Source organism: Bactrocera oleae, chromosome 3, assembly GCF_042242935.1.
Source record: "Bactrocera oleae isolate idBacOlea1 chromosome 3, idBacOlea1, whole genome shotgun sequence".
Lineage (NCBI taxonomy): Eukaryota > Metazoa > Arthropoda > Insecta > Diptera > Tephritidae > Bactrocera > Bactrocera oleae.
The window spans coordinates 10647796-10672833 of record NC_091537.1 but is presented as its reverse complement, the minus strand read 5'-3'; the positions used below and the strand labels follow the sequence as shown (position 1 = coordinate 10672833).

Here is a 25038-nt window from a genome sequence, read left to right as displayed (position 1 = left end):
CTGCCACGCCCACAAAACGCCATTAATCAAAAACAAATAACTTGCCATAACTAAGCTCCGCAATAAGATACAAGACTGTTATTTGGTACACAGGATCACATTAGGGAGGGGCATCTGCAGTTAAAATTTTTTTTAAAAAGTGGGCGTGGTCCCCCCTCTAATAGGTTTAATGTGCATATCTCCTAAACCGCTAATGCTATAATAACAAAATTCACTGGAAGCAAATGTTTTTAGCACTTCTATTGACGGTGTGAAAATAGTTGAAATCGGGTGGCAACTCCGCCCACTCCCCATATAACGGTACTGTTAAAAACTACTAAAAGCGCGATAAATCAAGCACTAAACACGCCAGAGACATTAAATTTTATCTCTGAGATGGTATAAGATGACTTTATAGGAACCGCGTTCAAGATTAGACAGTGGGCGTGGCACAGCCCACTTTTAGGTGAAAACCCATATCTTGAGATCTGCTTAACCGATTTCAACCAAATTCGGTGCATAACGTTCTTTTCATGTTTCTATGTCATAGTGCGAAAATGGGCGAAATCGGATTACAACCACGCCTATTTTCCATATGACACCATTTTAAATACCACTTGATTCTTTCACTTTCCACTATGCAAATCAAGCAACAATGATTATATCGGCGTAAAACTTTGCGTGAATAATACGTTTAAAGTATGCCACCTTGTGACCAAAAATTTTCTAAATCGAACCAAAACTGTTCAAGCCCCTAAGTACTAAATATGTGGACCGCAGTGCCTATAGTTGACCTTCTACCGAAAATATCAGTCAATCCACAAAGAAATCTCAAACGAGTATACCATTTGACTTTGCGAGAGTATAAAATGTTCGGTTACATCCGAACTTAGCCCTTCCTTACTTGTTTTATATGAATTATTTCGTATTTAGTTCTTAGAGCTCTGAACAAATTTTTAACTGCTTTAGCCTAAAAAATCATCTCCATATTTATAGTAGATGAAATACTACCATGCATTACCCTGTAGTACGGAGTTTTTTGTGAGAATATGTCGGAGTAAATGAGATAAGCTTAAAAGTTTATGTACGAATTCGCTGTGCGCTATAAACGGACGCCTCCACATAAAAACAAAAAGGAAACTCTAAAATCAAAAATGAATGCAGTAACTAAAAATTTCAACAACAGCAATTAAAGTGAAAAAAAGCCAAGGCGCTAACCTGACTTCAACAGAAATTTCAGTTTGTAAGCACGACCAGCAAATGCAGCAGATGGTGGTAATATGCGGAACACTCTGTGGTTGTGGTACTTAAGAGAATTTCTTTTGTTATTTGACGTTCGAAACCTTTTAAAGCAGACCAAGTGTTGTTAAAATATTTATGTCCATAAAGTTGAAATTTCAACTCTATACACTCAAAGGTCGCTCATTTATTTTAACTGCCAAGAATGTGAGATAAATGTTCTTAAGCCGGTGTGAGCGAAAGGCAACTGACCGCAAAGCTCCTAAAATATGGCAACGAAACCGTATATGCTTCTCATTTATTAAATTAATTATATACTAATAAGTATGTATGCATATAAATATGTTTATATTTTTTGTATACCTTTTAATATTATTTTATGTAGCTATTTATGCAGCACCTTGAGAATGTCAGGTCTTGTAAGTAAGGTAGATACATCGTTAAATCTTTTTTGCATACTCTTATATGCTCAACACACAACCGAGTCTGCTTGCTGCTTAATAGCCGCTACCGTTACAGTAATACATATTTTATAAGCAGATACGTACATAACTGTACACTAAAAGATGCCGGATACTTGCGTTCATGCTACTAAAAAGTAATCAAAACATTAATCGATTTTATAATTTTGTGTAAATTAATAAAGAAAGGGAACAAATTTGTGTTGAAGCTGTGATTTTTTACCTATTTTGTCTTATATATTCAAAAAAGAGCACGATGTGTGGCTAGTAATTTCTGTGGGGCTTGGAAGAGCTTAAAAGTATGCTATATTATTCAGGTTTTGTTTTTTTCCTTTGGTTTTAAATGATTAAAAGTTCATAACACATAAATTTCAATATAAATCTAAACGATTGTTTTCTTTGTTTTAATTTTTTCCACAGTTAAAAGGAACTTTTTACCGAGACTATGAATTATTAATCAAAGTTCTGTGTGCTAGAAGAAATAAGGTAAGTTTATAACTTCCATATAAATTTTTTAAAATTAAAAATTCGATGGCAAAAGCTTACATTTGAAGAAAATTGTTACCAAGAGTCGAGCCACAAAATCTAAAACTGCGATTAGGTAATAAATTAGTATTTTATCTACTTCATTTTTCTGTTTAGGAACGCGTTTCATACAAGTATATACCTCAAAGTCTTCGACGCCTTCCGACAGAGCCATTTTATTTCGCAGTACATTTGATAGATAATACAAAGTTGACTTTCTTCGAATCTTTCACATATATGTTCAGCATATCCAGGTTTTTCGTTGTTGTAGCGGCAAAAAACAGTGTTGAAAACGTTGTATGCGTTTTGGCTATAAGACCCCGACCGTCGTAGAAATATCATTTTAAATGCTTGATTTGATGAAGAAGCCCAATGAATATTTCTATAAATGAAAATAAAAACTCGTTTAGAGAGAGATAACGGTACTTTTTAAATTTAATATTATAACTAAATATTATGCTGTTAAGGCTAATGACTTTTTCCAGGAAAATAAATTAAAATAAATTTGGAAACAATATTCTATACACTTAGTTATAGTAGAACTTAGTATAAACCTGTTTAAATTTATCAACAATGGTAGAATATTATAATTTATGAAAAGCCATATATGTGCGAAAATATGCATTCAGGTTTTCTACGAGCTGACAATAGTTCTCTTCAAGTTGCTTATTTTTCTATAACTATCTAATTATGCCAGTCTATTTGATTTATACCAGTTGTTTGTTTGATTGGTCACTCTCTAACATTTAGTGAACACTGTTCTCTCAACAGTTCTCCGTTGTTTTCTCATCTACTGAATGTTACTCTCTCAGATTTAGTGAACACTGTTCTCTCAACAATTCTCCGTTTGTTTCTCACCTAATATAGAAACGAGCGTTAAGCTCCCTTGGCTACGAAAAGAATACTAATCATTCTTTAACTTTGATCTACTAAAATTCTGATTTTCATTTATCCCTCTCTGCAAACATAATAATCACATATTACAAGCGTACAAGCTATGAAATCGATTTGAATTATGATTTTAAAATGTGTATATAGAATATATGTATGTTCATTTGGCATACATATTCGTATATTAATCCGTAAAACATAAATCGGAACATACTTTTAAAGACACAAACCCACATGAGCATGTTAGCGGGTGTGCTAGAGAAAAAGAAGTAACGAACAACTGTTGTAGAGCATCAACAAATTATTGAAATCAATTCATAGCTTAGCTGCAAAGCGAGTTGTAAAGGCTACAATAAAAGTAATAAAATAAATAACTTTATTATGGCACATGCACGTTATTTTATAGCGGTCGTGTATGCCCGTGAGAAAATATGTATGTGTGTGTGTGTGTGTGTGGCCCTACAAAAGCGCAAACAATGCTCGAGGTAAAAAGTGAAACAACAAATTCAACAAAAAAAAGGTAGAAACGAAAAGGATAATGGGACATTGTGCGAACAGCAGGAGCAAAAGCATCACGAGTGGTTTAAAACGGACCGCCCTGAGCATTTCGGATTGCTTTGCTTTATTTTTGTGTGCCATTTTCAGGGCAATAGAAAGCAACACATCCCCGTTCATGCATTGTTTGTAGAGATTTGTGCAGAAAAGGATAACTCGTAAATAGATAACAGTAAGCAACAGGATATGTGTAGGTAGAATGTTTAAAAAGCGCTTTTAAATGGCAGCGAAAAGATATCGTGTGATAAGGTTATACTATATGTATATGTATGCATACATATGAGTGTATGTTTGTGTTCCACAACCCTACATCCTCCCGCTTATTTCATGTAGCTAACTTTCGCCCGTATGAATATTCATCAACGCTGTGCTTTGACACCGCTCTCGGGCCAGCCATAGGTTAATTGATAGCAAACGGACAAACAATCAACATTATCGTTAGCACTGTGTCAACAAGAGTGCTAAGTTCCTTTCGTTCGCACTTTTGTTTTTTTGCGTTCTCTTTGTTGTTTATTTATAATTTCTTCTTTTTAATTCTGTGAATTTTGCTGCTAGTTTTGCCCGAAAGGGTGTAGCGAACCTTCGAAAAGTATGACCGGAAAATGTAATTTTCAAAAATGTCGGCACAGGAACAAGTGGCCAACAGCACAGTTTCGCTTGGCATGACCATTCATGGCACAAAATGTACCTTTTGTTCCTTTTTTACTTGGTTCGCTTGTTTTCCTCCAAATTTTCTCGCTTCGCTTTGTATTTGCTTTGTGTCTACTCGCTACTTAATAAGCAGAAAAATAACAAGAAATTTAAAGTGATACAGTATACAGACCCTTGTACCCTATTGCCGGATCCTTTCAAATTAAATAAGCGAAATAATAATTGGAATGAAGTAATTCGTTTATTTTTTTATTTGATTCGTGCACAAAGACAAATAATGGCGCAATGTTACTGTACACAATATTTATTATATTGGTTATTTGTTTGCTTTTTCTGATCCTTCTGATGTTTGCAAGCGCAAACAGCAATTAACGCTTTTATAAATTCACAGATGTATGTGCATCTATCTTTTAAATTTGTCATTTGTGTATGAACACCCTAGCAGCAACGTAATATATATTTTAGCGAGTAAAATTTAAATTTATAGGAAACCATAAGTGCAGGAGTGTCATTAAGCTTTAAGTAATTCGTTCTGCTATTATTATTATTATTATTATTATTTGGTGTCGCTCACTTTTTATACACACGAAGTTTGTAACACCCAGAAAAAAACGTCGCAGACCCTATAAAATATAACATTTATATATATATTTTACTAGCATGGCGAGCTGAGTCGATTTAGCCATGTCCTTATGTGCGCCTGTGTGCATATACACTTGGGGCGAAAAATTTTTTTTTTTTTGCTTAGCCTGAGGTTAAAATCTGTAGATTATAAGAAAAGAAAATTTTTGTGCAAAAAAAAATTTTTTTAACATCTATAGGCGGCCCACTCAGTTTTAAAGTAAATTTCGGACAACATGCTTGTCGTTCAAGATTTTTTTAAAAACTCCAATAATGACCACAAAAATTTTTTTTTAAGTTGATAACTTTTAATTGGCCAGAAAGAGGACTCACCACAGTTTCTAGAACACTTATCAAAAACTTTTTACGAAATAAAAATTTTAACTCAAAAATTTACTTTAAAACTGAGTCTGAAAGGCGGCCCTCTAGATGTTAAAATTTTTTTTTTGTCCAAAATTTTTTTTTTTCATAATCTACAAATTTTACCCCCAGGCCAATCAAAAAAAACGAAACCTTTTTTTTCCGATCGGAAAACTTTGTAGTCCTAAGTAAAAAAAAGTATTTCTTCGTATTTCAAAGTTAGGTTCTTTTTCGCTTAATTCAGTGATGTATAAATTTTTACTATCAAGATTATAAAGCTATAAGTAGCAGTTATGTGTTAATGGCAAAAGCTTTTATATTCAGGGTTCATCTATTGCCGTCCAGCCTACTGTTTTCCACAGTTAGTTATGCGTAAATTGGTCGTTGCGTAAATAACCAGCTGAGGCGTTCAAAAATGTTATAGCTCTTGAAAGTAGGATGACTAGTCTTTACTACTATATGCAGTTCCAAGCTCATTTTCGCCGATATCAGCTTGGAGATAAAATTCCTCTTGAAAAGGGTCGTAATAAGCTCTGACTATTCGAATATATGTCTACGCACCTTTTAATGCTGCGCAGATTTCGATTTTGACATTTGCCGAAAGAGTGGTCAATTTAACCCGCATCCGCTTTCTCTTAATCTTCCTAGATGTATTTTTTTACCGCTGATTATATCTTTACTATTAGTTGGAGTTTCATTTGTCCATCCTAAGTGTTCAGCAATTTCTGCTTTAATTTTACTAATGAAATTTTTTACTGTATAATATAGATTAATTATATAAGTAATAATTATTGAACTATCTTTTTATTGCAATTATTTTTACATGCTAAAAATATAATACTAAATCCATACTTATTAATAACACCATAAAGTCTAAATTGCATTTACACACACCGAACGAAAGGGGTGTGCTTTGACTAATATACATTTACATCAAAAACACGTTTACCATTTAGGCGTACTCGCAAATGACAAATTCGTGTTATGTCGTGACAGCACTCGTCAACACACCAACACACACACTCACGAGTTACCACTAAAACTATGCTTGCATGTGTGCTTACTGCTTGTGTGGCTTGCATGTGGTTGAGTACATGTGTAGCCTTGTGTGCCTGACAGTCGGCGAGTAATTTGAATTATGTCGCACACGTCATGCTAAAATCAAGTTATACGTGGCGTATACGTAATAGTGTAATTTTTTTTTGTCTTTCAGTTGCTGTTTTTTTTTTAGCTGCTCTACGGTTTAAAGCCTTGCTCATATTGTCATACATGTATGTGTGTGTAAAATCGCTGTCATCAAAGATAAATGTCTGCAACAATGAACTTTTAAATTGACTTTTATACAATTTTTATTGTTGCACAATGACATCGAAGCATCAAAGGTTTATTGTTTGGCTCTGTGTTCAATTAATGGTCCTTCTGCATTGATGACGTAGCCGGATCAGTGAATTATCTGAAATGTTGTGTGAACTTTAAAATTCCTTAATATTTCTATATAAGCTATTGTAGTATTTTGAGTCTCGGCATTGAAATTGAAAACGGATTTCAGACTTTTGTTCTAACAATGAGAAAATGTAAATTGGTGATGTATTGTTTTTCAGAATAACGTTTAATACCCTTAGAACGGCTTTTTATGATATTATAAATTAGAGATCTTTGTGTAAAAAAGAGAAAATAGGTCGTGGACGTCAAATCAGGATTTTATGATAGTGTGCTCAATAATTCGAAGTTTGACCACTATAGCATACACCTGCTATACAAACTGACCGATCAAAATTAAGTTCTTGTATGGAAAACTTTTTTGTTTGATGAGATAGCTTTTCGAAATTTGGTATGGATTATTGTCCAAGATCGAGTCACTATAGCATACAGCTGTCACATAAACTGAATGGTCGGAATCAAGTTCTTGTAAGAAATATTTAGTATTTATGTATGGTATTATAGCTTTGGTAAAACCGAAGTTAATGTGTTTTCTTGTTATACTCTGAACAGGGTATATTAAGTTTGCCACGAAGTTTGTAACACCCAAAAGGAAACGTCGGAGACCCTATAAAATATATACATAAATGATCAGCAAGATGAGCTGATTTGATTTAGCCATGTCCGTCTGTCCGTCCGTCTGTATATACGTGAACTAGTCCCTCAGACCGCGAACCGCGACCTATGGTCTATTGTGCCCTCCCCAAAGTCACAACGACTCATCTAGCTCCAGCATATAGATGAACTCTAATATACTGCTAGATGCTAGCGAAGCGATGCGATCCCTGTTAGGAAACATGGATCCCAGGGCCTTAATTTTTCGTCTGCAGACTGATGTGCAGTCCACTAGCAGGTGTTCTAGGGTTTCCGACTCCATGTCACAGAACAGCTAGTTTGCAGAAGAGACTAAACCCATGTTGAATAGATGCTTATTGAGCCTGTAATGGCCAGTGTAGAACCACAATGCATGGTTCTGATCCTACCGTTTTTGTGGAGGCTGCAGAGCGGGCCAACTCGTCAGCCAGTTCATTTCCGGCTATACCCCTGTGACCAGGCACCCAAATGAGGTGCACTCTATTGTGGTTTGCTAGGCTGTTGAACCGTTCTATGCACTAGTAACGATTTGACCTCAAAAGCGGACATCGCTTTTAGTGCCGCTTGACTATCGCTGAGTATGGCAATACTTTTATTGCGATAGTTGCTTTTAACACACCGACTTATATCATCTACATAGCTGCCATAGAAAGTAAACCATCGGAATCAAGTACTTGTATGGGAAACGATTTTTATTTGACGAGAAATTGTATAGATCGGATGACTATAGCATATAGCTGCCATACAAATTGAACGATCGGAATCAAGTTCTGTGAAGGGTGTTATAGCTTCGGTTCAACCGGAATGAAGTTTTTTTTTACTTTTTTTTTTATTGTTTTTACGAATTTTTCTTCACCTTTCAGCAAGCAAATGGTTGTATGCGAAACAGAACTGGCTAATTTTTTTGCGAGTGATACACTAGTCCTTTTTGACCGTTTTTCAAATTGTGTGGAATCCAAAGTAAACATGTCAATTTTTACGTTACAACAACTAATATGTTTTTCTGTCAATTTTATATTTTAAAACAAAACATTCAAGCTGCAATTTCAAGATACCGTTATAGGGTACCGACATTTCGGGACTCATAATATGCAACGTTTTTAAATACTATATAATTTATGCATATTGATGCGCATTTTAGACCGTAATCTCTCAGTCGCTTCTATTTTTACACATTTACTCATGCATCAAAAAAAAGTTCTTCAAAAATTGCAGCCTCTCGCCTACTTGTTTGCTTTTTGTTTGTGGAAAAAAAACGAATTTTTGCGCTTGTTTGCAGTGTTAGCAAATATTATGTAGGGTGCGCAATTTTTCGCCTCTATGCCCCTACGTCAATCTTTGTTTGCATTGATGTAAGTATGTAAGTGCCAGCGCTAGTTGTTTTTGCTTCAATGCTTTCACTAGCTGTTTGGTTTTTTTTTCCAATTTGTCACTTTCGCTGCAGTGGTGTTGGTGATTGCTCTTACTGTTGTCACAGAAGCCCACGCCCACACACATACATACATATGTATATATATCTATATATATATATCTACATATATGCACATATATATATTCATATATATATATATTATATATATTTACATATAAAAATATATATGTAATATATACGCACATTCCGTAATTTTCACTCCCTCACAAACAAAAAGTGCTTCATGCTTGCATGGTGGCCTGACACTAGAAAACAAAAAAATTAAAATTACAGAAAAGTGTGGAAAAAATGCGAAAACTCAAAGCAAGCGGCACAAGGACAAACCAAATGTGTGGGCACTCTCATAGTTCTCCAACTATGTGTATGAGTACTTTGTGTACTAATTTTGTGCGCTTTTCGCACTGTTGGCACATTGATTTTGTTGTTGTTGCTGTTTAGTTGCAAGTAATGCACTGTCATTGCGTTGCTTCTTTCACATTTTGCCTTTTTTGTTTTTGTTTACGTCTGCCTGCCCCCTTAAGTGCAACTCAAGTGAAACTTTTCTTCTTGTTGTTGTTGCCATACCTGCCCGGTGTGTATTCGCGTGTGTTGCATGCTGGCGCTTGTTACAAATTTTTGTTTGTCCTTCACACACAAGTTTATGTTCTTTTCGCGTTGCGCTTTTCAACTTAATTTTCATATATTTACCTCCACATCGTGTGCGCACGCGAAGGAAAGCTGCGGAACTAAATGTCTGCATAACGGTAGGTGCCTACAAACACGTTCATTTACGGCTAATATTTTTTATATATACGCATACTACGAAGTATCCTTCCTTCAAGTAGTAAAAGCAAACTAACTTTGTCCAGGTCAGGGCAAATAGTCACTGGAAAATAACGGTATGTTATTGTTGTTAATTATGACACAGAGAAAGACTTCTTATCCTGAGTCGATTTTGTATTACTCGTAACTTCTTTGATGCCTTAGTTAATTGTATATCTCATCTCTTTCGAAATGCTTGAAAACTATTCACTGTTATAGACTTCTGTGCCTGCGCCGAAGTGTAGTCCATATCGAACAAAAGAAACCAAAACTTAAAGCAATTATTTTATTATAAAGCATACTTTTTATTTAGGAGAAGTGATACATTAGCATAGTTTCATCTTCAACGTCATAATGTCGTTTAAGATAATTATCGTGAGAAATAAAATTCAAGATCACAATATTTTACCTGCGCGCCAAAAGGTAGGCAACGTTCATTTACATTTCACGCCACACCTATCTTTTTACCAAATGCAAGAATGCGAGTCTCCAAGTAAATAGCTACTGTAAAGTTGACATTTAGTTTACTTAACTTTCTATAACCGTTACAATAAAATCTAAACTGTTACGAACTAGTTTGTAATACATTTTCAAATACAAGTTGTGAACTTGCACACGTCAATAATCATGTGTTTGTCTTCTGCATGTACATACATACATATGTATATTTCTACATGGTTTGCAAGTGTGTGCTTTATCGATTATCGTTTCCACTCCGACAGCTTGCTGCAAACTATTTATCTTCATTATCAGTACGCAGGCCCCCATTAAGGGTTGAAGATTTATGTTCACACACCCTGCGCTCGATAGCTATACACGCGTACTATATTTGTCGGGGCATATGTTTGTGGTCCCAAGTTCATTATTGGTGGCCGCACATATTTGTACATGTGTATATGCATTTGTATCGCAAGCACACATTGCGAAGGACGATTACATTGCCGCTCAATCACTGCTGCAACACTATTATATATATTTGGTTCATTGATCTAGCTCCCAAAGCCAGTGAAAAAATGTTGTCGACTAAACGAAAAATAATAAAGTATGTGAGTAAAACTATTTCTAGAAAGCGCACATTTGTCTCATGTATTACTTAAGATGGTTTTGTTTTCGATTGGCGTTTGCCTCTTGGCAATTGACCATTTTATTTTAAATGGTAATAGTAATGGTTATATTTGGTTAAAAATATAGTCTCTTGAATGCAGGCCAAAAAATATGAAATTCTTTTACCTTATCTTTTTTAGGCTTGTTCCTATTTGATTCTTAGGTACTATCTTCGATAATAATTTTTCTTCAAAATTATATGACAATTTTCTTAGTACTTTTCCTTGTCTCATTCTCTTTGCTACAGGGTTAGCTTAAATCTTTGAAGAAGCTTTTTCTATGATAGAAAGATCAAATTTCCAATCTTATAGCTAAAGGGAATCCAGCTACGCTGAGTTAAACCTAATCATCTAAACTTATATATGTAAGCTTCCGATAAAAAAACGATAATATTATATCTATGTAATATCTCGAAACCATCTCAAAACAAGAAAAAAACCGATTACTTCGGTTGCACCGAAGCTATAATATCCTTTATAGGTGCATTTTTTATATCATAAGAAGGTATAAAAAACTTTTATATTGATTTTGATCGGTTAGGTTGTATGGCAATTGTATGCTATGGTAGTCCGATCCGAATTATATGTTCGGAGATTGTAGCGTTGACTTGGACAGTAACCTTTGTTAAATTTCATGAAGATATCTTGTCAAAAACAAAGTTTTCCATGCTCAATTTTGGTTATATGGCAACTATATGCTATAATGATTCGGTTCTATCAATATGTTCGGAGATTGTAGCCTTGCTTTGGGCAATAATCTATGCAAAATTTCGTCAAGATAGCTTCTCAAATAAAAAAGTTTTCAATACAAGAACTTGCTTTTGATCAGTTAGTTTGTTAGGCAGCTTTTTATTATAATGGTTCGATATCGACGATTCCGATGGAAATAAAAAACAGATTATTGGTGAGAAAAAGACTTGTGCGAAATTTCAGATCGGTATCTCAAAAACCGAGGGACGAATGCGAACTGGATACTTTTGAGTGTTACAAGCTTCGTGGCAAACTAAAAATATTTTTTAAATAAATCCTTCGCATATTTTAAGTTGCAATTGATGATCAAAAAATTTTTCTATTTGAGGAAATCTACGTTAACCACTAAACTCACCGGCCCAAATTGTGTTTATCTACCAGCAAATTGCTTTCGCATTAAAAAAAACCATAATATTATAACGTTGTCACTTTGTTAGTACGCCGTGCCCAAAAGCCATCATATTGCCAACTAATCTACCTTGATTAATCGTTTTGTGTTGCATAATGAATGAAGTAAAATAGTTGCGAGCGTTGCAAATTTTCCACGAGCACATTTAACACGCCATCCTGCCGCTACCACCGCCTCTACTGGCTCCTCTTAGATCTGCAATCTCATTATTACCGACGCTGTCATTATATAATACAGCACTTACTCGTTGCCTAGTGAAACAACTTGAGTAAAAAAAGTATTGACTAGAAGTAAGAAAGGAAAAACGCACGCTGTGCAATGGACAGCAACTAGCACACACAATTGACAGAAGTTAGAAAATGGCGGATAGTGGATAGTGGACAGGTGACAGTTGCCAGCCATCGGCAGTTCTGCCGCGACTTGCCAAAGGTGCAATGTGTCACCTCTAATCGAGTAATAAACGAGTTGATGCCACAGCAGTTGGAGACCAACAACAAAAGCTGTACAATGTAAGCTAGTTGAGAAGCTCCTTTGCTTCTTTTACTACTTCTGCCATCAATATACTTAGCTCCAGCAGTCAACGTGACCGCAATGCACCCAGCAGATATGCATGCATACATACATACATACATACACACTCTCCAACAAATCCACTGTCAGTTATGCAGTAATTGCATTGACGCCGTAATACTGAAAGCTTTAAAGCGTGATAAATAAGTGCGTGGTTGCCATGGTGGTGTATTAAATTTCTAAATTAAATTAATAAATGCCAGGAAAAATGCAATCAAGTTGTGATCAACGCTCTTGATGATATAATATAATAATGGCACATAAAGATAAATTGTGTTTAATCAGATAATCTAGTTAAGTAATTAATTGCTTAATAAACACGAAATAAAGTTGATATGTTGAGAGAGATTTCGTCAATTTTAAATCAAAATTAAATATATTTGAACTAAAAAACAGGAAAAAATGTTAACTTCGGCTGCATCGAAGCTATAATACCCTTCAGAGGTGCTTTTTTTATAGCATGAAAGGGTATAAAAAGAACTTTATTCTGATTTTAATCAGTCAGTTTAAATGGCAGCTACATAGACGCAATAGTGATTCATTCTAAACAATATGTTCGGAAAATTGTAGCAATGCCTTGAATTCATGAAGGTACCTTGACAAACAATAGAGTTTTCCATACAAGGACTTGAATTTAATCGGTCAGTTGTATGACAGCTATATGATATAATAGTCCGATCTAAACAACTTTTTCAAAGATTGCAGCGATGAGTTATAAAAAAAATCTCTGCTAAACTTCTTAAAGATACCTCGTTAAATAAAAAAGTTTTCCAAGCAAGCACTTGAATCCGATCATTTAGTTTGTATGACAGCTATATGCGGTTCCAACAAATAAGAAGCTTTATGTGAAGAAAAGGACGTGCACGAAATTTCAAATCCATAACTCAAAAACTGAGAGACTAGTGCATTTTAATATAGACGGACAGACAGACGGACATGGCTAAAACGACTCAGCCCGTCACGCAGATATATACTTTATAAGGTCTCCGACGTTTCCTTTTGGGTGTGACAAACATCGTAGCAAATTTAATACAACCTTAGTATAGTAATAAAAGTTCTTAACTTATACTTTTTATAACTTCGCGCACAAATGTAGGCAACATTTTTATACAGTCAGTTAAAGAAAATATAAAATACATACACGCGATGTTCTTTGCGATATGAAAGACATTTCAAAATAATGCTCACTTTCGCATAGTTTTAACAATTAATTTTTATATCAAGCTAAAGTATCATAAGTTGCCTGCAGTTCATCAAAATTCAGATAATCGAATTTAATTGCTTCGAGGCTTAGAAAATTGCGAAACAAAAGGAATTTATCTATGAAAATAATATACAAAACAAAAAATAGTAATATTATTATTAATAATATTAAAAGCATTTATTTAACGTTAAGGAAGAAAGTCATATCGCACCATGTCATAAAAATATCTTGAAGTTATACCATTAAATATAATGCAATTGTATATGCGATGCATGTAGATATGTGTTCGTATTTCCGCTTACAAATGAATTGCTTTTCCGCATCGCTTAACCCACACCTCATACCGTAGACCGTTGTTGTGATCATAATTGAAAATTAGCTAGTCGACATGACAATTTGGCTCGCCCTGTTAATGCTTAATGCACGAGTAAACAAACATGCACATACTTGTATGTAGCAATCTATGTATGTATGTATGTGCACGTACTAGCATTCATTTCGAAATTTGATTGTAGTTTCGCTTCGAACATTTTTACTTTCTTCGAGCACAAGGTAACTAACCTATGCATCTTTATAGTTTGTTGACAAAGCCATTGTCTAGCATGCATTTTCTGATATCTTTGTACATACATATGTATGCAATACATTTCCCTATACAAATGTATGTATATACATATGTCTCACAATTTGGCCGCCGTCCAAATCATATGCGAAAATAGCTAATGACAAACATATATTTATATAGTTTACTGGCACAGCGAAAAAAGTGGGTGGTAATGGATTCAAATTGAAGGCAAGTACATATGTACATTTAAATATATATATGCATATATATATGTATGTACTATACATGTTTAGTAGGCACAAATTTGTTTGTTAAACTTGTACAAAATTGTTTGGCATGAAATTGTAATTGAATTACAGTGGGATAAAATGTTGAACAGATAAAAAGATAAAAATATAAGTAAGATTGGATGAATGAACTGCTTGGAAAAGAAGGTCATACTTAGTTTCAGAATTTAATGCCAGTCTTTTGCTATTGAAATATGAATTCGTCTATGGAAGTGTAGTTTAAAATAATAGTATACATTTAGAAAGTAGTAGTAAAACATTGTTTTACACTAGGTTAAATCTTTAATCAGATGAGCAGTAGCTAAATACGATATAAAATATGTAATACATACAAGTTGGTTGAAAAATTTCCGCGCTCGAAATGAAAAAATACTGTTTTTGGTACGAAATATATTTTTTTATTCAATATAATCTCTTTTAACTTCAATGCAGTTAGTCCAGTGATACTGCAATAATTCTATGCCATCCCTACAATGACTTTCCTGGAAGCTCTGCAAAATACCCGTCTACGGCTGTAATAGCTTCTTCATTCGACGAAAAATTCTTGAATTGTTTCAGGTTGCTGAAGAGTTAGTAGTCGCTGGGAGCCAAATCTGGTGAATACGGTGGATACTCAAGCAATTCGTAATTTAATTCGTTGAACTTTGTCATTGTTCAAACTCCTTTGTGAGCAGGTGCATTGTCTTAATGAAAAATAATTTTTTTTGCGCTGCAAACCAGGTTTTTTCTCACAAATTTTTTTCATCCAGCTGATCCAAGAGGCTTCAATTATATTCAGTGTTAATTGTTTTACCTTTCTGCAGATAAACAATCAACAAAATTCCTTTTGCATCCCAAAAAGCTGATGCCATAACCTTCTTTGCTGATCGTTGTGACTTCACCTGCTTTGGAGCTAAACAACCAGTTTCAGTCCACTGTAAACGTTCTTGTTTCAATTCAGGATCATGGTGGTAGGTCCAAGTCTCATCCATAGTTATAAAACGACGCAAAAAATCGGGTTTATTCTGCTTAAAACGCTCCAAAATATGCTGCAAAATTTGTTTTCGATTCAGTTTTTGTTAAATAGTTAACGTGTGCGGCACTAACTTTCCAAACAGCTTTTTTTATGTATTTCTTCATGTTAAATATAAAGTACTTGTTCGTCTTAGATGCCTATGGCATGATTTCTGGTGTGGTTGCAGTTTTTTCTCGAACTTCGGGTGGATCGTCTTCAAGCCTAGTACTAGGCTTTACGCACGTTTAAATTCACCAGCCCAAAATTAAACGGTGCGTTTTGAAGGTGAGGACTCCTTATACCCTTCTAACAATTGTTTATAAATTTGCTTTGCTTTTAAACCTTTCAAAACAAAGAATCTAAACACTGCGGGATATTAAATTTTTTCCATATAACAAAAATACATTGACACGTCAACTTTAAATGCTTGTAAACAAAGAATTAATTGACAGAATGACTTGTAACTTTGCATGTGTTCACACGACAGATGTACCAACTTGAGAAAAATAAAAATTGGTGCTAGTAGTGCTATTTCTTGGTGAACACTACTCACTTTTCAACCAACCTGTATATTTAAGTTCAAGTCAAGAATAATATTCTTAAAGTTTTCTAAAGTAATTTTAAACATTTTCTAAATTACTCTAGGATAAGCTTATAGTAGTTTAGTACAACCAACGCCAAACACAACTCTAAGACATTTCTGGGTAATAGCAGCTGTTTTCGATTCGTCAAAACTTAGAGAGTGGCGAATTGAACAAACAACTGGCATAAATATGTTTCTGAAATTCATTACGTCTAAAGTGTAGGTAGCTCTGGATCCTCAGCCGAATGATTTACTATTTATTGCTAAACAGTATGTTCAAGGATTTAATCAGATATTGTCGTTTATATTTGGTATAAATTTTACCTAAGATTTCGGTAGTTTTGGGCCGAAATTCGATTTGTAATCAGATCAAAAGGCTATTACGTCATTGTATGCAGACCTATATACAGAATATGCAGAATAAAATTGATAATGATCGGAACATTTGTCTCCGAATAATTACTCAAGGAATTTTCAAAATGTATAGAGGTGATTGAACTGAATTAACAGAGCCACTATAATGCTGTAGCTCATAAACTATTTCCGATATCGATTTAAAATTTCAGAATTTTATTTTTCGATTTTTTTTTTTAATTTCACTTTTCTGTGTGCCACTTGAACTGAATAGTGAAACGCCTATCATAAAATTAGACGTTTTATTTCGATCATACAACGATGCCATATCATGCCATTTACCCAATATTGCAATAAACATTGTGAGACCTTCATGAAAGTACATAATTTTTAACGATATCAGTTTGATTATTTGATGTTTATAGAGAACAATCAAGCATAGATTTTCCGGCTCGAAACGCAGACAATTTGAGCAGGCATTGCCGAAGACGAAGTTCGCACGAGCTATCTTTTGGAAAACATATAGAATTTCGGTAGAGAAAATACAAAAATGTTAAAATAGTTGCCATTAATTTATAATCTCACAAATTATCTCCACGTCACGTACAGCTATTATGAATCATATGTAAGATTTTTATTGCTTTCACCGACGGTCTCCAGCTATTATTTAAGAAGCAACGCATATAGCAGCCTGCCTTCCACACTTTCATATTTATAACTTACAATTTAAGACACATACATTTAAAGGAATCAACCACTTAACCCTCGCTGCTGCATGTCACCACCACTCAGCACACACACATATCAATACAAATTAATTACACCCAGAAATAAATACAATTTAATTATTCTAACACGTGAGTGTCTAATGAAATTTAAATTAAGCTGCACAAATTCTTTGAAGAGAGTTTAAATGGTGTATTCGTTGCAAAAAAAAAAAATAATAATAATAAAAAAATCACCGACTTGGCAAACTTTAAAGATGCCGGCGTTCAGCCAATGTAAGACTGAGATTTTCTAGTTCGCCGCTGAAATGTGTCCAAATATATGTCCATATGTATGTTATGTGCTACAGAGTCAAAAAAATGTCAAAACAAGCGAAATTGAAGAGTTCGTGTTGGCTACATAACCACAACTGACAATGAAGCCAGTGGCAAAGAGAGGGTTAAAGAGTTGCAAAGATGGCAACCGCTAAAGGATAAACGTCGGAAGACATTTCACAAGTTAAATTGTAGCACGTACAGTTATTGAACGATTTGAGTGTATGAAGCTACATACAAATGAACACTGAACAAGTAAGGAAGGGCTAAGTTCGGATGTAACCGAACATTTTATACTCTCGCAAAGTCAAATAGTATACTCGTTTGAGATTTCTTTGTGGATTGGCTGATATTTTCGGTAGAAGGTCAACTATAGGCACTGGGGTCCACATATTTAGTACTTAGGGGCTTAAACAGTTTTGGTTCGATTTAGACAATTTTTGGCCACAAGGTGGCATTATTCACGCAAAGTTTTATCCCGATACAGTCATTGTTGCTTGATTTGCATAGTGGAAAGTGAAATAATCAGATGGAATTTAAAATGGTGTTATATGGAAAGTAGGCGTGGTTGTAGTCCGATTTCGCCCATTTTCGCACTGTGACATAGAAACATGAAAAGAACGTTATGCACCGAATTTGGTTGAAATCGGTTAAGCAGATCTCAAGATATGGGTTTTCACCTAAAAGTGGGCTGTGCCACGCCCACTGTCTAATTTTGAACGCGGTTCCTATAAAGTCATCTTATACCATCTCAGAGATAAAATTTAATGTCTCTGGCGTGTTTAGTGCTTGATTTATCGCGCTTTTAGTAGTTTTTAACAGTACCGTTATATGGGGAGTGGGCGGAGTTGCCACCCGATTTCAACTATTTTCACACCGTCAATAGAAGTGCTAAAAACATTTGCTTCCAGTGAATTTTGTTATTATAGCATTAGCGGTTTAGGAGATATGCACATTAAACCTATTAGAGGCGGGACCACGCCCACTTTTTAAAAAAAAATTTTAACTGCAGATGCCCCTCCCTAATGTGATCCTGTGTACCAAATAACAGTCTTGTATCTAATTGCGTAGCTTAGTTATGGCAAGTTATTTGTTTTTGATTAATGGCGTTTTGTGGGCGTGGCAGTGGTCCGATTACGCCCATCTGCAATACCAACCGTCTCACGGTACCATGAAACATGTCTACCAAGTTTCATAAAGATATCTCAATTTTTACTCAAGTTAGAGCTTGCACGGACGGACGGACAGACGGACGGACGGACAGACAGTCACCCGGATTTCAACTCGTCTCTTCATCCTGATCATTTATATATATATAACCCTATATCTAACTCGATTAGTTTTAGGTGATACAAACAACCGTTAGGTGAACAAAACTATTATACTCTGTAGCAACAGGTTGCGAGAGTAATAATAATAATAAAGTAATAAAAATGCAGCGGCAATTGCAGAAACTGAGAGGGCGCATATGCAAACAACAGGGGTTTTCAATAAGGGCGGATTGCTATGGAAATAAAGAAAGATATAGACATGTGTCAGATCATTCTACGCATGAAATATAATGCCGAATCTAAGGTTGTGCAGAACGCCTAAAAATGAGAGGTTTTGGTATGTAGATATAAACTTCAGATATCTAGTCTAAAAGCTGGATAAACGTGTACGAAAAGGCGTTGCTAGTTGAAGTAGTCTTCTCAAAAAAATAAAACAATCTTTACAAGCATAATATGGCAACCATCGTTTGTAACCGCATGTGCGTATTGGAAAACCCTTCAAATATGTAGGCGCTCGCTAGGCGTTTCAAAGAAAACAGGCAGATAACACGAGAAAGCATAAAATGTAAAGATTTATGTGTTTGCAATGCGGCGGCCGTTGTTCGTAGACATCTTACTCATGGCGGGGTTGACGATGGCGCTGTTTCTTTGAAATCTTTTTCGTACGTTTTTGCGAAAATAGCTGAATTTCGCTACGAGCTGTAACATTTTCTGCTCGTCTAAGCGAAATAAAATTTGTGTCGTGGAAATTGGCATGTAGGCATGGCATGAGTTTCATTTACTTTCTTTGAGCGTGTTTTTGCGTTTACTCGGTTGGACTGGTGCACACACATTACCTACGAGTATACACTGTTGTGACTTGAGCGCTCGCTTTGTTGGTGTTTAACAATTTCCGAAATGCAGCTAATGTGCGTTGCACAGGTGTGTAAGAATTCATGTCATAATGTGTGGATATATATGCATATACAGTTGATTTTCAATTTTTCAAGAAAAATAGAAAGTTCTTGTACTACATGAATGTATGAACATATTTTTCATTAATATGTTATATACATGTAAGCTAGATATATTATATGTTTCTAAGCAGTTACATGGCACATATTTCCGCTTCTCTTCAAATGCTCGCTTTTGTATAGCCTTTTTTTTACTTTATTTTTCGGCCATATTCCTCCCCGGGAATCACAAAAGCCAAGCGAAAAGTGCATTGAAGTCACTCTCAGGCGTGCATAGGTGCATTATATACTTGAAACAAAAACAAAACACGCGGTAAAGCCTACACAAAAGCGTGAAAGCTTGGAAAGTAAAATAGGCAAACTGCTCAAAAAAAATAAATAAAATGGTAAGAGCTGCAGGTTAGCAGCATGTTGTGCAGGAACCTTGATGAGTGTTTGCACTTCAAGTTTAACTTTTATGCCTCATGCACTCTCAACGGCCTTCGGGTAAAAATTACTTAATGGATTTGTGGCATATAATAGTGTGGCCCATAAATAAACACTTGACAGGTTTAGTTCAGGCGTTACCAACAATTTGTGGTGTGTGCCGTTATGTTTTCTTAGAAATGAAATTTTAAATATTCTTATCACCTTTGCAGGTTGTGTGTATTTTAAAATAGCTTTTCTCAAAGCTGCTGTGAACTTTACCGTTATATGTTGCTGGTGTCTGTGGAAAAATATAGTTTTTCATTTCATGTAAATGTTTGCTTTGATCTTAGTCTTATATAAAAATTACTGAACAGATAATTCGAAAGTCTATAATTTTTTTTCATACGCTATGATTTTCGTTCCCTTTCTATTTAGCTTAAAGAAAAGATCTAGTGTGAAAGTTTAATTTTATTGTAAATCGATATCTAAAATATGGTAGATTTTGAGTTACGGCCGGCTAAATTGTAGCCGCTCAACTCAATCAGTTCAATAAGCTCCATCAGTTTATCTTCAAACGCTTTTTTCTCAAAACTATATTTTTCAAAATTGCCATTTTGTAAATTTTATTAGTTTTTATTTCGAACATGCGTCATTGTAGGAATCATATCTAGGTTATGTTATGCTTGATGGCTGATCCAGAGATCGCACTTGGATTACTGTATGCAGCCTTTGTGAAGCCATAAAAATAGAACTCCTGTATTTTGAACTTATAAGACAGCAAAATGCCTTGTTGTGGCCAATAAAAATTTACTTAGGTATTTCAATTCTTTTCCCACCAGTTTGGTGAGATATCTAAAAGTGTAAGCTCCCAAGTATTTGTATTAAACTCGCAAATGCGGGACAATCAAGAAGCGAGTGTTGAGTTGTTTCCACCTCGCCTTCTTCCATACAACTTCTGCAGCTGGCGTCTGGTAAGATTATCAACTTTATAGCAAGGAGGCCGTTTGGCCTGTTAGATCAACCACAACTAGAGAGAGGCTAGCCTTACTGAGAGAAAACAGCAAACTGGATCTCTTGCGATCAATCATTGGCTAAAAGGATCTTGCGGCAGTGCATAGGCCGATTTTAGCCCAGCGCTGGCCAAGTTCCCGCGATGTCAAGCTAAACAGCAGCAAAACACAGGAGGAGAGGGGAGCACCGAAACTTTCCCAATTTACTAATAGATGAGCTAGGGTACCCTTATTTTAGCAGCTCATCGGCATTACAGTTGCCTGCGATTCCGCTGTGACCTGTCACCCATACTATTTATCACAAAGTGACTCGATGCTATTGATAACGAGGTTAGGCATTCACCGAATGCACGATTAGGGAGATCAAGGCTAGTATCGCCGGAGTAGTAAAGCTACTGCTACCTTAATGGCAGCAACCTCGGCTTGAAAAATACTTCAATAGTCAGGAAGTCTAAAACTGAAGTTGATAGAGAGTTTCTGACAATATTCTCCTCACTGTCCCTCCCGAAGGTATATGCGCAGAGAACAAGCCGCCAGAGTTTAGTTTGGCGACCTCATGATCTAAAAGATCCGGCATAAAATCAACGCATGTGAAGATTTCCGAATGTTCAAACATGTGTTCGTTTCGAAACCTTCATTCGCTGAGTTTGATAGCAACTTCCATGGCCATACAACTTCCGACGATATCTATGAGCGCCATATGCAAAATGGTATTACGTGCTATGGTTGGAGTGAACCTTAAAGCACTACACATGCTGATAAGCGCTGCTTGTTGAACGCTCTCTAACTTCCTTGCAAGTGTAGACCCTTCTGGGGGCTCCACCACACAAAGACCCTATACAACATAATGAGGTTGACTATGGTGTCGTAGAGACAGAAGACTACTTTCGGTGAGAGACTGCACTTTTTCATATATTACTAAATTTTTCCTTTTTTTTTTGTTTGCTTTCTTCCACGAAGAAGGCTATAATCACTCAGCAGTGGAGGACTTTTTTGTTAGTAACGTCGGAAAGCACATCTAATTCGAAAAATATTTAATTGTTTACTTAAAACTTTTCTGTTTATTCTTGGAATATGTATAAATGTACTCTTAAAAGAATTGAGATTGTATTTTTTCTTTGTTTTAATTCTCAAAAATCGCAATTATACGAGCTGTGTCACTTATAGTTTCCTGACCAAGGCATCTCCTAAATTACTTCGGGAATAGAGTTACATAACGACAATCCATTAGTGTTGTGTGCTGATTTTCGTCAAATAGCAACCTAACTATTAATGACTCGAATAACTACTCACTTAGCTTTTTATATAGAACGAGCTCTCAATCAAATTATAATCTCGTCACTCTACTGGTGAGTTGCGATCAACTGATAAAAAATAGCATTATTACTAAAACCACTCAGAATCTGAATATATATATATATGTACATACCTGCATATACACCCTTTACTCTGTGAAATAATGGATATAAAAAATTTGTAACCACAAAGTGCGCGTTCTTTTGTCATCCTATTTTGTGCTTCCACTCCCAAATTCAATTTGTGCCACCTACACACACTCACACGAGTGCATTAAAGCTTTGTTGTTGTATCACACGCATATTGAAATGTCAGCAACACATGTAGATAGTCCATAAAAACTGCATTCGGAGGAACAACAATAACAACAGCAAGCTTAACATTGAACCGCACAAAGAAAGTCATTCATGGCACAGGCAAAACCCAGCGTCGCACACACAAGGCAGATTAAGAAATTTATATATTAGCCCACACACATACATACATATGAATGGAATATAATAGCAACTTACAAGGCGGATGACAACGGTGACAGTGAAAGTGAAAAGTAGGCCAAAGGCGATAAAGAAAATCTTACAAATTAAATGTGAGCAAAAAAAAAAATAAAAAATTAAAATGGAAAGAAGCTGCAGCAGAAAGTGAAATCGCAGATCTAATTCAATTCCACGGTTGCATGTGTACAGCTGAAAACTTTTGCCAGCGCATTACAAAAAAATGAAAGCTGCTAACACACACATATACTCGTATCTAAAGGTACTTGCAGCAATACGTATATAAATATATATCCCGCTACGTTGGTATAAAATTCAATTAGTGGCAATTTAATAGCTTATAAAATAGCTGAAGGAAAAACATAGCGCAGCTCGCAGCTGTCACTGCACAGCTCTAATTATATAAGCCACACTAAAAGCAAGTGCAGCAGGGTGTGAATGCACATTAAATGCGTTTGCAATTTATAAGAGTCGAAAGTGTCTCAAATATTTCGAGAGTTTGGTTAAAACGCTGTGGTGTCGAAAACTATTATTCCTAATTAAACGAAGTTGTGCACCGATTTGAGTACATTTCATTACGATATCTCAATTATTATCGTAGATATTCACTTTAAAGTCATTCGGAAGATTGATGGTTTTGTACAAATTCTAAAATTTTTACGGTAAACCTATGAAGTGAGTTTTTTCGGTGCTTTCTCAAATACATCTTTTTTCACTCCATTGCTGTAAAATATAGTATATTTTCTCAACCTGCTAAAAATACATTTTTCAAAAATATGGTAACTCTTTTGTTAAGCTTGACACCTATAGTTTAATAATTTTTCATATAATTTATCGGTTATACAATACAAGTAAGTTTAAATAAATTAATAATGTGGCAACCGCTCTCTGCTTTTATCTATATTTACATATATAAAATTATCTCAAATAAATCTTTTTCACTCCATTGCTGTAAAATATAATATATTTTCTCAATCTGCTAAAAATAAATGTTCCAAAAATATGGCAACTCTTTTCAAAAATAACTTGGCTGAATAAATATTTGAAACTTGGTTAGCTTGACGCCTATATATTAATAAATTTTCATACAATTCATCAGTAATTAGTTTAAATAAATTAATAATGTGGCAACCACTCTCAAAATATTTTCAACGCTGCACCCGTTTAAACATTCTTTTGGTTCCATCACCTTATTGCAATAACAAATTTTTTTTTTATCAACTTTGTTTAATGTGAAAATTTTAAAGCGGTGGCAACTCTTTATAACTTTTTTGAATACAAAATTTCTTAGTATTTGTTCAAATTGGTATCCATATTGTGTTCATTTGTAAAATTGCAAAATTTAAAAATAATTACTTAAGAATTCCAAATAGATAGGTGGCAATATTTATTCTTCTTTCAATTAAAATAATGTTTACAAATAATTATTCAGGTTTAAATACATCACTCTGACATATATCTCTATTTAATTTATAGCATTAATTAAACTTAAACATTTATTATGCATTTAAATTTTACAGTCGCTAGCCAACAAAATGGAACAAGCCACATTGTTTTACGTAAATTCCAAATATTTACTTGGACATTGTGCAAACAAATATTTAAGTTAAAATTTTTACACACAAATATATGCTTGCAAATTGTTGCAATATTTTACAACTTTTTCGCTCAACAATTATGCGAGTATAACTTCGAGAGCGTTCTCATACATATGTGAGTGCGCGTGTATTGTAAATATGTTGAAAAAATTTACAACCAAAGATTTAAAACCTCACGCTGATACTTTTATGTCGGGCATAAAACCCTTATTTATTTCATTTTGATTTTAATTTCTTATTTGCTCGGCACTGAAGCGTTTTTTGCTCATCACTTTTGGCCAACCACACATAACAATGCTGCAAATGAAATGGAAATATTGTAATAATACTCGTATTTGTCACATCTTTTTTTCGATAAATGTGCATAATAAAGCATAATATATGTAAGTTTTTTTTTTATAACGGGGGATAAGCAAAAAGTGTGAGCGTGCTGACTGCATGTAACTACAATATATTAATGATTTGCATATCAGCGTAAAAATCTCGCGTCACGCCGTAGGGACACACAGCTTTGTCACGGAAATAATGACGTTAGTGTTAAAAAAAAATACTGACGGTTTGGTA

The 25038-nt window shown here is 34.8% G+C and overlaps 1 protein-coding gene and 1 long non-coding RNA gene across 6 annotated transcripts in view; one reads left to right on the top strand and one right to left on the bottom strand.

Annotated features, from left to right (window-relative positions):
- Positions 1 to 25038, top strand: part of smog (G-protein coupled receptor 158 smog) — a 100994-nt gene that overhangs the window by 34898 nt on the left and 41058 nt on the right. For all 5 annotated transcript variants that reach the window (XM_036370272.2, XM_036370275.2, XM_036370271.2 and 2 more), the window contains exon 2: positions 2100 to 2165. The gene's annotated coding sequence lies outside the window, so the exon portion shown is untranslated. The remainder of the gene's footprint in view (positions 1 to 2099; positions 2166 to 25038) is intronic.
- Positions 1147 to 17403, bottom strand: LOC118682258 (uncharacterized). The gene is made up of 4 exons (XR_004978006.2): positions 17374 to 17403; positions 2347 to 2586; positions 2226 to 2270; positions 1147 to 2151 (listed from the first exon to the last, which is right to left on the bottom strand). It is a non-coding gene; the product is annotated as an uncharacterized lncRNA (long non-coding RNA).